This window comes from Asparagus officinalis, chromosome 7, assembly GCF_001876935.1.
Source record: "Asparagus officinalis chromosome 7, Aspof.V1, whole genome shotgun sequence".
NCBI classification, from domain to species: Eukaryota; Viridiplantae; Streptophyta; class Magnoliopsida; order Asparagales; family Asparagaceae; genus Asparagus; species Asparagus officinalis.
The window spans coordinates 104,183,596-104,193,067 of record NC_033800.1 but is presented as its reverse complement, the minus strand read 5'-3'; positions in this window follow the sequence as shown (position 1 = coordinate 104,193,067).

Here is a 9,472-nt window from a genome sequence, read left to right as displayed (position 1 = left end):
AGCTCACAAATAGCCTCGCCAGAATTTCTCTCTAGATTTCTGAGCAAATAGGACGCAAACTGTTTCTGGCTCACATAGGATTTAGCCCTCTTCGCTAAAGGTTCAGACTGCGCCAAAGCGATATGATAGTGGCATGTGAGGTCCCATAAAGTCTCGTAGCGGTCGGGCATGCGATCCTTCAGCTGACTTAATTCTTGGTTGGAGGGAAAATATTCCTGATATAGCATCTGTCTCATGGGCAAACCAGAAATCCTGTGCATCTCGTGGAGGGCCAAGCCCAATTCCCCTTGGCGGGTCAGAAAAGTGTTCGAATCCGGGTTATAGAGCTCGCAAAAAGCGAAGAAATGCTTCGCGCTAACAGGCAAACCATACATGGTGGCATGAACGACTGCATACAGACCACAAGCGTGCAACTCCTCGCTCCATCGGCTCAAGACGTACTTCGTCATGCGAGTCCACCAAAGCTTGTCCAAAGAATGGACCCAACCATAAAATCTGTGACGTATCACAGGCATCTCCCGTCCTAAAGTAGCGAGGCGATTCTTCAAAGTAGAAGCAGAGGCAAGAAGCTCGTTGCGCGGTGGCGCATCCAACCCTAATACTCCAGGATGTAATCCAGTGATATGACTCCTGCTCGAACTAGGTGCTGCCTGATGAGTAATGTAGCCGCAGTGAATGCTCTCATGCTCCTCCGTCAAGCGCCACGACATCTCTCGTGTCACAGCCTGGCGCGTGAGCTCAGTCAACGAACGATGCCGAGGAATCTTTGGCAAATATATGAAGCCACTGCCAGTTTTATGAAGCCACTGCTCAGCATCAATGAACACCGCATCCGGATCTCTGGCAGAGTCGCCAAATAAAAAGTCGGTCTTCCTGAGAGGCTGAATCGAACTGGCATCCTTCACGAGGGGCGCATCTGTAATCAACTGGCGAAGAGCTCGATGTCCGCCTTCCTTCACCACTTGGGCAACCTCTATCGACGTGTCCGAAGCAAACTGAGGAGTGACTAGGATAGGAGAAAAATCGTCGGAAGTCGAATAATACTCGCCACGATGCCCGTACACTGCGTGAGATGAAAATGCCCCAGAAGGATATTCCACTGGAAGCAAACATTTAAACACTTGTTAGTCTCAATTATAAAAGGAAGTTGAACTCATCCTACAAATAGGTAAGATAGAGTCACTGCCTTATAAAGGGCGAGACGATTTGGTCACATCATGCACTTATAAGATAGGGTATATCGACAATCTATCCCTGCCTTATAAGGCACAATGCAGCGTCAAAATGCCCCCTTTAATGATTTTGAGATATGGTTTTGACCAAGCAATACATATCTTTAAAGCGTCGATCCTCGCCAAGGAGAATCAAGGCTCTTCCCGATTGCCTCGCCAAGGAGAACAAAATGGGGTGAAAAGGACCAATTTGCAAATTTCCAAGAAAAAATGGACTAATTTGTAAATTTCCAAAAAAAAAAGCTCACCAGCATAAGAGGGAGGCGCGCCATCAGCCGACGCGGTAGAGGATTGACCCCTCGCAATACGAGACATGGTGACCTGCAAAATAAATTAAGGAATCAGATCCAGGAAAAAGTTCCTCTTTTTTACAATTCTTCCCCCCTGAAAGGTGAGCTCGAGGCGCCAAATCTTAATCCTAACCCTCGCATGCGACCCCACAAATTCATAAATTGAATTAAGCATAAAATATGCTAAAATAATTAAGGATTTACCTGAGGAAAAGCTCGTGGATCCAATAAAGATCAGATCTTGAAAGAGGCTCAGACCACGCGCTCGAGGGGCCTGATAGAAATTCTAAATATGGAAGTTTTGAGGGATTTCTCAGTCAAAGATCCAAAGGAAGACTAGATCTAATGTAACTATGAAGTTTTGAGGGAGAACGGATGCTCGAGGGAAGAGAAAAGTGAAAAAAGGGTTAGGGGGGCCGGCCCTAATGAGGAGGAAAAACCCTCTTTTATAATGTTGAACCAAGCCTAGTTGAACCGGACCAGACCTGGTTTGAACCAGAATTCAAATTGAAGCTGAATCGAGCATCGAAACAACTTCAAATCGACCGAGGGTTCAGTCCTTGTTGTATTCTTGCCTCTCCCACATATTCGGAAAGATCAGAAGATTTTTTGAGCCTAATTACTGCCTTTTTTGGCTCATTATCAAACCGGTTCAGCTTATTCGGGCACAGAAAATACTCCAATAAGGTATATGAGTATAAACTGTTCCCTAATTTTTGTTGAGAAGTTCCTGGAGAATGTTTTTATAAATATTCTTAAGGATAACTCAACAACACTACGCCGGACAACGCGTCGCAAATAAAGACTCGACGCCAACAATCGATGGTCAGCTAAAGGTTGAACCAACAAGAATCGACTTCAAGTTTAAAATTCCGACAACGGTCAGACAATAAATGCAGCACCGGAACTCTTACAGACATTCGACAAAGCACCGAATAGCCTGGAGGATTGAAGGAATCAAGAACAGAAGCCATTCCAAAGTCCCGTTACACCGACTGAAGGTTGGGGCAATCATATCCAAAGTATTCCAGACTCTTCTATAAAAGAACGAGGCTGAAATACTTTGGAGGGGGTTATTGTAGGCATATAAAATTGCTTATAGGTCCCTTAGCACAGCTCGGCACAAACCGACGAACCAACGAGGCGATGAGGTTGACGAATCACACACAAGCAACGGAATACATCCATTCGCGTGTGGAATCAAGCCAAGGGTTCGAAGAGTCAACGAGTCATCCAACCAAGGGCAAACTCGGACGAATCACAATCGAATCAAGATCAGTTTCGGATTCGAACTCAGAATCGGATCTACTGCCAAATCAGGTCAACAAATCGAGTCCAGACAAATCAACTGCACAACCGAATCATGGACAAAACGGGAACAACGACAAAACGACGGAACCCAAACACCCTGAGGGGCTCGGCCGAAACCGAGCCACCCTGGGGTGGCTCGGAGGGGCTCGGCCGAAACCGAGCCACCCCAGGGTGGCTCGGCATGAGCCGAGCCACCCAGGGGTGGCCGGCCACTTGTGGCCGAGCTACCTCAGCCCAGATCTGTGCCTAGGCACAGATCTGGGTGCCTATAAATAGGCCAAGGGTGATTCATTTTGAAAGGTTGGAACTTTGAGAGCCGAAACTCTGCCGAATTAAAGATTGAACTCAGAGTTTTGAAGACTTGGAGACTTGAAGATTCAGATCTGATTCTCAGCGAGCGTCCACGTCACAAAAGGCAGGAGTTCGAGAGAGGTAAAGATCAGATCTGAGATCTACACGAGATCACACTCCGGATCAAAGCTTGGCCTTTGATCCCGAGAATTAAGGGCGATTATTTCCTTGGTGAACTAATCCCCCCCGGCTATTATTTCCTTCGTGAAATAATACCCGTCGAATCGTGTAGATCCGACCGGATTAACCCCGGCGTCGGCAAAGAACCCACACAAGCGAGCGACCGCAAAACAGGAGCTCGCGATTTTTTCTAAAGGAGAAAGTTGTAATCTTTTTTTATTTTCTTTGATTTTGTTGTAACCGGATCTAAAAAAACACCGGATCTTTTGTAATCAAAAAAATCAATTACTTGAGATAACGATGAATTCAATGAAGTCAATTTTCACCGCGAACAGATATCATCGAGGTAAACTATCACAAAATCCTCTATAAAGGGTCATAACAAATCGTTCATAAGTTTTATAAAAGTAGCCGGAGCGTTGCACAATCCAAACGGCATCATCAACCACTCGTACAAGCCCTGCTTGGTCTTGAACGTAGTCTTCCAAGTGTCATCCTCCCGAATCCTCACCTGATGGTAACCAGACTTCAAATCCAGCTTCGTGAAAAACCTCACTCCTTCCAACTGGTCTATAAGATCATCAACCTGAGGTAATGGATATCGATTCTTAATGGTTATCTTGTTGAGCGCCTGGTAATCCATGCACATACGCCAGCCTCCATCCTTTTTTAGCACCAACAACACTGATGACTCGTAAGGGGAACAACTCTTCACAATCACTCCTATCTCCAAAAGCCCCTGAACCTGCCTCTTGATCTCCTCAGACTCCTCTACAGATGTGCGGTATAGACCTATATTCGGTAAAGAACCCTCGCCGGTCAACATAATCTCACGCTCCACACCCCGTTGTGGTGGTAGTCCCGTGATCTCTGAAAACAAGATCACGTACTTGGCCTTCAACCTGTCAAGCTCTCCCTCCTCAAACTTGCCCAAGGTAGTCAAGCACACCCTACTCAGCTGCTCCTCATAAGGCCTAATGACTAACAATATAAACTTCTTTCTCGCATTCACTAGCCTCTTCGACTGAGTCACTGTCACCAAACTCATCTTCTGTGGAAGAGATGCCGAATGAAAGATGAATTGCTCACCCTCTTTGGTGAACGTATACTTCTGGGCTCGCCTGCTGTAGACCGTAAATCTATCCCATAAACAAGGATTGTCCAGTATTACTTGGCAAACATCCAACAAAACGACGTCGCATGTGACCTCATTAATATACGACTCATGGAGTGCAAATCTGAAAGTGCATTGCTTGACTACACTCAATCCCGCCTCCTTCTGAATCAACCCTAAATGATGTTTAACCGTCTTCAATCCTAGCTTCGGAACCAAGGCCTCAGATATCAAATTCTTCTAGCTCCCTGGATCCACTATGGCATCAACCAAGCTGGTCTTGACCTGCAATTTCAAAACAAAGAGCTATTCCCTCGGGTCTTCATCCTCCGTCGTGGTTTGCTTCCCCGCCATAAGGTTGAGACTGCTATTGGGTGTTGTCATCTCGGGAACTTCCTTCGGACCCTGAGATACTACATATGCCTTCTTCTCCTCCTTTTGTTAGCCCTTATGTTTTGATGATGTTTTACAACCACCATTATCGGTACTAATTATTTGTTAAGTGATATTATAGTTAATATATATATCAAGCTTGTTAGTACAATAAATAGAGGATTGGATGGAATATGAGCTACAACGATGATATCCAAAGGAGGAGGAGGCATAGTGATGAAGCATTGTTTATTCAAGAATAATAAATACAATGAGAAACTTCATCAACTCAAGCTATATCAAGACTCAAAGAATTGTAATTCTATGTGAGGATATTAGTTAGTTTTTCTTTTCTCTCTAATGCTAGAATGTAGGCAAGTAGCTTAGATTTTATTTAAAGCTATTGGGATATCACACACACGTTTTCATACTTATATTTTTGAGCGTTTTGACAAAATATTATTTTTCACAAGTATGAGGACCTTTTTGCAAAATTCCTTTTGCAAACAGTTTGTTTTTAATGTCAAAAACAATTTACAAAGTTACACAACTTTTGGAAGTCATTTAAATATTTTTACAGATTTTTAAAGAGTCAAAAACATGTTTTATAAATAGTGTCAGCTTGTGTCAGTTCGCGGTCGACCGCCACGGTCGACCGTCAACTCAAAATTTCCCACGGTCGACCGCCACGGTCGACCGCAAAAGTCTCTAAAAAATTCTAAGTTTGGAAAGTGGCTCACGGTCGACCGCGAGATTTTCACGGTCGACCGCCGCTTAACCCAACGGACGTTTTACGGTACAGATTTGCAAATGATTTCTTACGGGTTTTAGGGGATCTGGGTATGAGTTTTAGCAGCTGATCTTTTTCCTATTTAAACTTTCATAGCCTTCCTCTTTCAAGTTCTCTTGTTCATTTGAAATATCTTGCAAACTTGTTTACTGTTTTCAGAAGAGTGCTAAACTTTCAAACATGTTCTCTGTTTTCAAGTTCACATCCCAACTTCAGTGTAATCTTTCTCCTTGCTATAAGAACACTGTAAAGAGAGAGTTTTTACACCATTACTACTGTTGTGAGCTTCATCTTGTGGAGATCAACTATGTGGGAGTTAGATCTTATGGTGATCAACTGTGTAGTTATGAGATCTTGTGGAGATCGTTGTGTAGAAGAAGTTCCGGCTTCCAAACCGGGTTGTGTAGTGGATTCTCCTCGAGAGTGGGGAGCGGGGACATAGGTTAGCAGGTAGAACCTCGTTAACACATCGCACATCACTTGGATAACGATTTCTAACTCTATCTCCTTTACTTTAGTTGTTCATTATTGTGGTATGTTGCTTGTCTTAATTTTATTGTATTTTTATAGCCTTAAGACCCTAATCACCCCCCTCTAGAGTCCAACAATTAGTATCAGAGCTTGGTCTCTATATTAGTTTTTGGTCTAACCACCTTAGACAAAAGATTTTATGGAGGTTTTAATGAATGTGCATATGTTAGAGGGACAATCCACCACTAGACCACCACTTTTCACCGGTAGTAATTTTGCTTATTGGAAGGCTAGGATGAGAATTTACCTTCGTTGCATTGATCTTGACATTCTAGAACTCATAGAGAAGAAATATGTAGAAAAGCCCAAAGTCAAGAACATGACCGATGGAGAAAGGCACCAAGCCAATCTCAATGCAAAGGTCACGAATGCCTTAATTTGCGGTCTTTCCCCCAATGAGTATAATAGGGTTTCCACGTGTGCAATACGAAATATGGGTGAAATTATGTATTACACATGAAGGAACCCCCCAAGTTAAGGAATCCAAAATCAGTGGGCTTATGCATGAATATGAGTTATTTAAGATGCTTCTTAATAAATCCATTGATGCTATGTTTTCTCGCTTCACTAACATAATCAATGAATTGCATGGTCTTGACAAACATTTGACTATCCAAGAGATGAACTACAAGATCCTTCGTTCATTGACTCCGACATAGGAACCTAAAGCTACGGCTATAGAAGAAGCTCACGATCTTACTACTCTAGCTCTCGATGGCCTCATCGGCAAGCTTAAGGTTCATAAGAAGAAGCTCAACGGAAAGGAGAAGGAGGAAGTGCCCCTACGGGAAGTTGAGGAGCCATCACCAAAAATGAAGACCATAGCTCTCAAAGGAGCTAGTGATAACTCCTCATCATCGTCGGAGAGTGAAGTTGATTTTTCTAGAGAAGTGGCTCACCTCTCTAGAAGAATTTCTAGACTCATTAAAATGAACAAGAAGTTTAATCCCCGATCTAACAATAAATTTTCTTTACGTGTAGGAAAGTGCTTTGAATGCAATGAACATGGTCATATCGCTAAAGATTGCCCCAAGCTCAAGGATAAATACTTGAAGTAAAAGAAGAAGAAAGCCATGTATGCCGAATGGGAAGAATCTGAACCAAGCAATTCGGATAGCAATGAAGAAGGAGCTAAGATTGCGCTTCATGATTCCAATATTTGCTTCATGGCTTATGAAAAGGAGGTAGTTTCCGATACTAAAAGTAAATCCTTTTATATGTAATGTGATCTAGCTACCGCATTAGAAGAACTAAACATTGAGTTTAAAAGGATGTCAAAAGAATTTTCTTTTAAAAAATTGCATGCTTCTTGTGATACCAAACTCGAATAACTACAAACCTCTCTTGCTCCAAAAGATAAATTGCTAGGGGATCTTGATTTTGAAAACAAACAATTAAGATCCAAGATTGAAAGACTTAAAATTAAGAGTGATAGGATTAGACCCACTCGTGCTTATGCTAATTATCATCATCATGAGAGAAATAGATTTCATAGATCTCATGCCTCTACACACAAGAGAAATTTTGTGTGCACATATTGCATGAAACATGATCATATTTCTACTCATTGTAGGATTAAAGATAATCATGATTTTTATGGAATGTCATGGGTACCCAAAGGTACCAAGCTTACTAACCACCAAGGACCCAAGATTTGGGTACCTAAAGTTACTACACATTTATCTCTTATAGGGAACATCACGAACACGATGTAGAGAGATGTGATACCTTGATAGTGGTTGCTCACATCATATGACAGGCAACAAAGAGCTTTTTGCAACCTTATCAAGGATTGAAGGAGGTAATGTCTCCTTCGGTGGTGGAGAGAAAGGTAAAATCATTGGTATTGGATGTATTGGTAAGACACCCTCTCCCGTAATAGAAGATGTTTATTTGGTTAATGGCTTGAATCATAATCTTTTTAGCATTAGCCAATTGAGTGATAAAGGTTTTGATGTTTCTTTTAAATCGGACAAATGCATTGTTAGCTCAAATGGAAAAACTATTTTTGTTGCTAATAGAAAATCTAATGTATATATTTTTGAGATGAATGAACTAGTAGATCAAGATGTCAAGTGCCTTGCGGCGGTTGATGAAAACCCTTGGATTTGGCATAAGAGGCTTGGACATGAGAACATGAAATTGATATTTAAATTGTCCAAGAGGAATCTTGTAAAAGTGTTACAAAACTTGCATTTCATCAAAGATACCATATGTGAAGATTGTGCTAAAGGTAAACAAACTAAGTCTACCTTCAAATCCATCAATGAGGTATTAACTTCCAAACCCTTGTAATTACTTCATCTTGATTTATTTGGTCATATGCGTGTTACCTCTCTTAGAGGCAAACACTATGTTTTTGTTATCATTGATGATTTTTCTTGTTTTACATGGATAATCTTTCTTGCAAGTAAAGATGAATGTTTTGAAGAATTTTTGAATCATGTTAAAAGAATTAAAAATAAAAAAGATTTGAAAGTTTTTAAAATAAGAAGTGATCATGGTAGTGAATTTTAAAATAATTTTTCTATGATTTTTGTGCACATCGTGGTATAACTCATATGTTTTCCGCTCCAAGAACACCACAACAAAATGGTGTTGTTGAATGGAAAAACGGCACCATACAAGAGATGTCACGAACTATGTTAAACTCTTTTAATTTGCCTACGTATTTTTAGGCGGAAGCCGTCAATACGGCTTGCCATATTTTAAATCGTGTTTTGATTAAACCAAAGCTTAAGAAAACTCCTTATGAACTATTTTATGGCAAAACTCCTTTCATTGGATATTTTTGTATCTTTGGTTGTAAATGTTTTATTTTAAATACAAAAGATCACCATGATAAATTTGATTCTAAAATTGATATTGGCATTTTCCTAGGATATGCACCTCGAAGTAAGTCTTATAGAGTCTTCAACAAACGAACTCTTGTTGTTGAAGAATCTATAAACGTTAATTTTGATGAGACTAATATTGGTTTACAAGTTGGTTTGCCTAGGAAAGATGATGATGATGTTGAGGGAGGATTAGAATTTTTGCAAATAAATGAAATACCTTCAATAGATGTTCAAAAGGATGGGGAAAGCACAAACAACATTCAAGAGCAAGAACAAGAAGAACTCCCTATAGCATGGAAATTTGTACCAAATCATCCAAATGAGCAAATCATTGGGAATCCTTCACAAATGGTTCTAACTCGCTCAAAGTCTTTGAGTGAGTGTGATAATGTTTCCTTCTTATCTCAATTAGAACTTAAGAAGATTAATGATGCTTTAAATGATGAATTTTGGGTTTTAGCTATGCATGATGAACTAAACAATTTTCGAAGAAATGATGTTTGGAAACTAGTTCCTAGACCTAA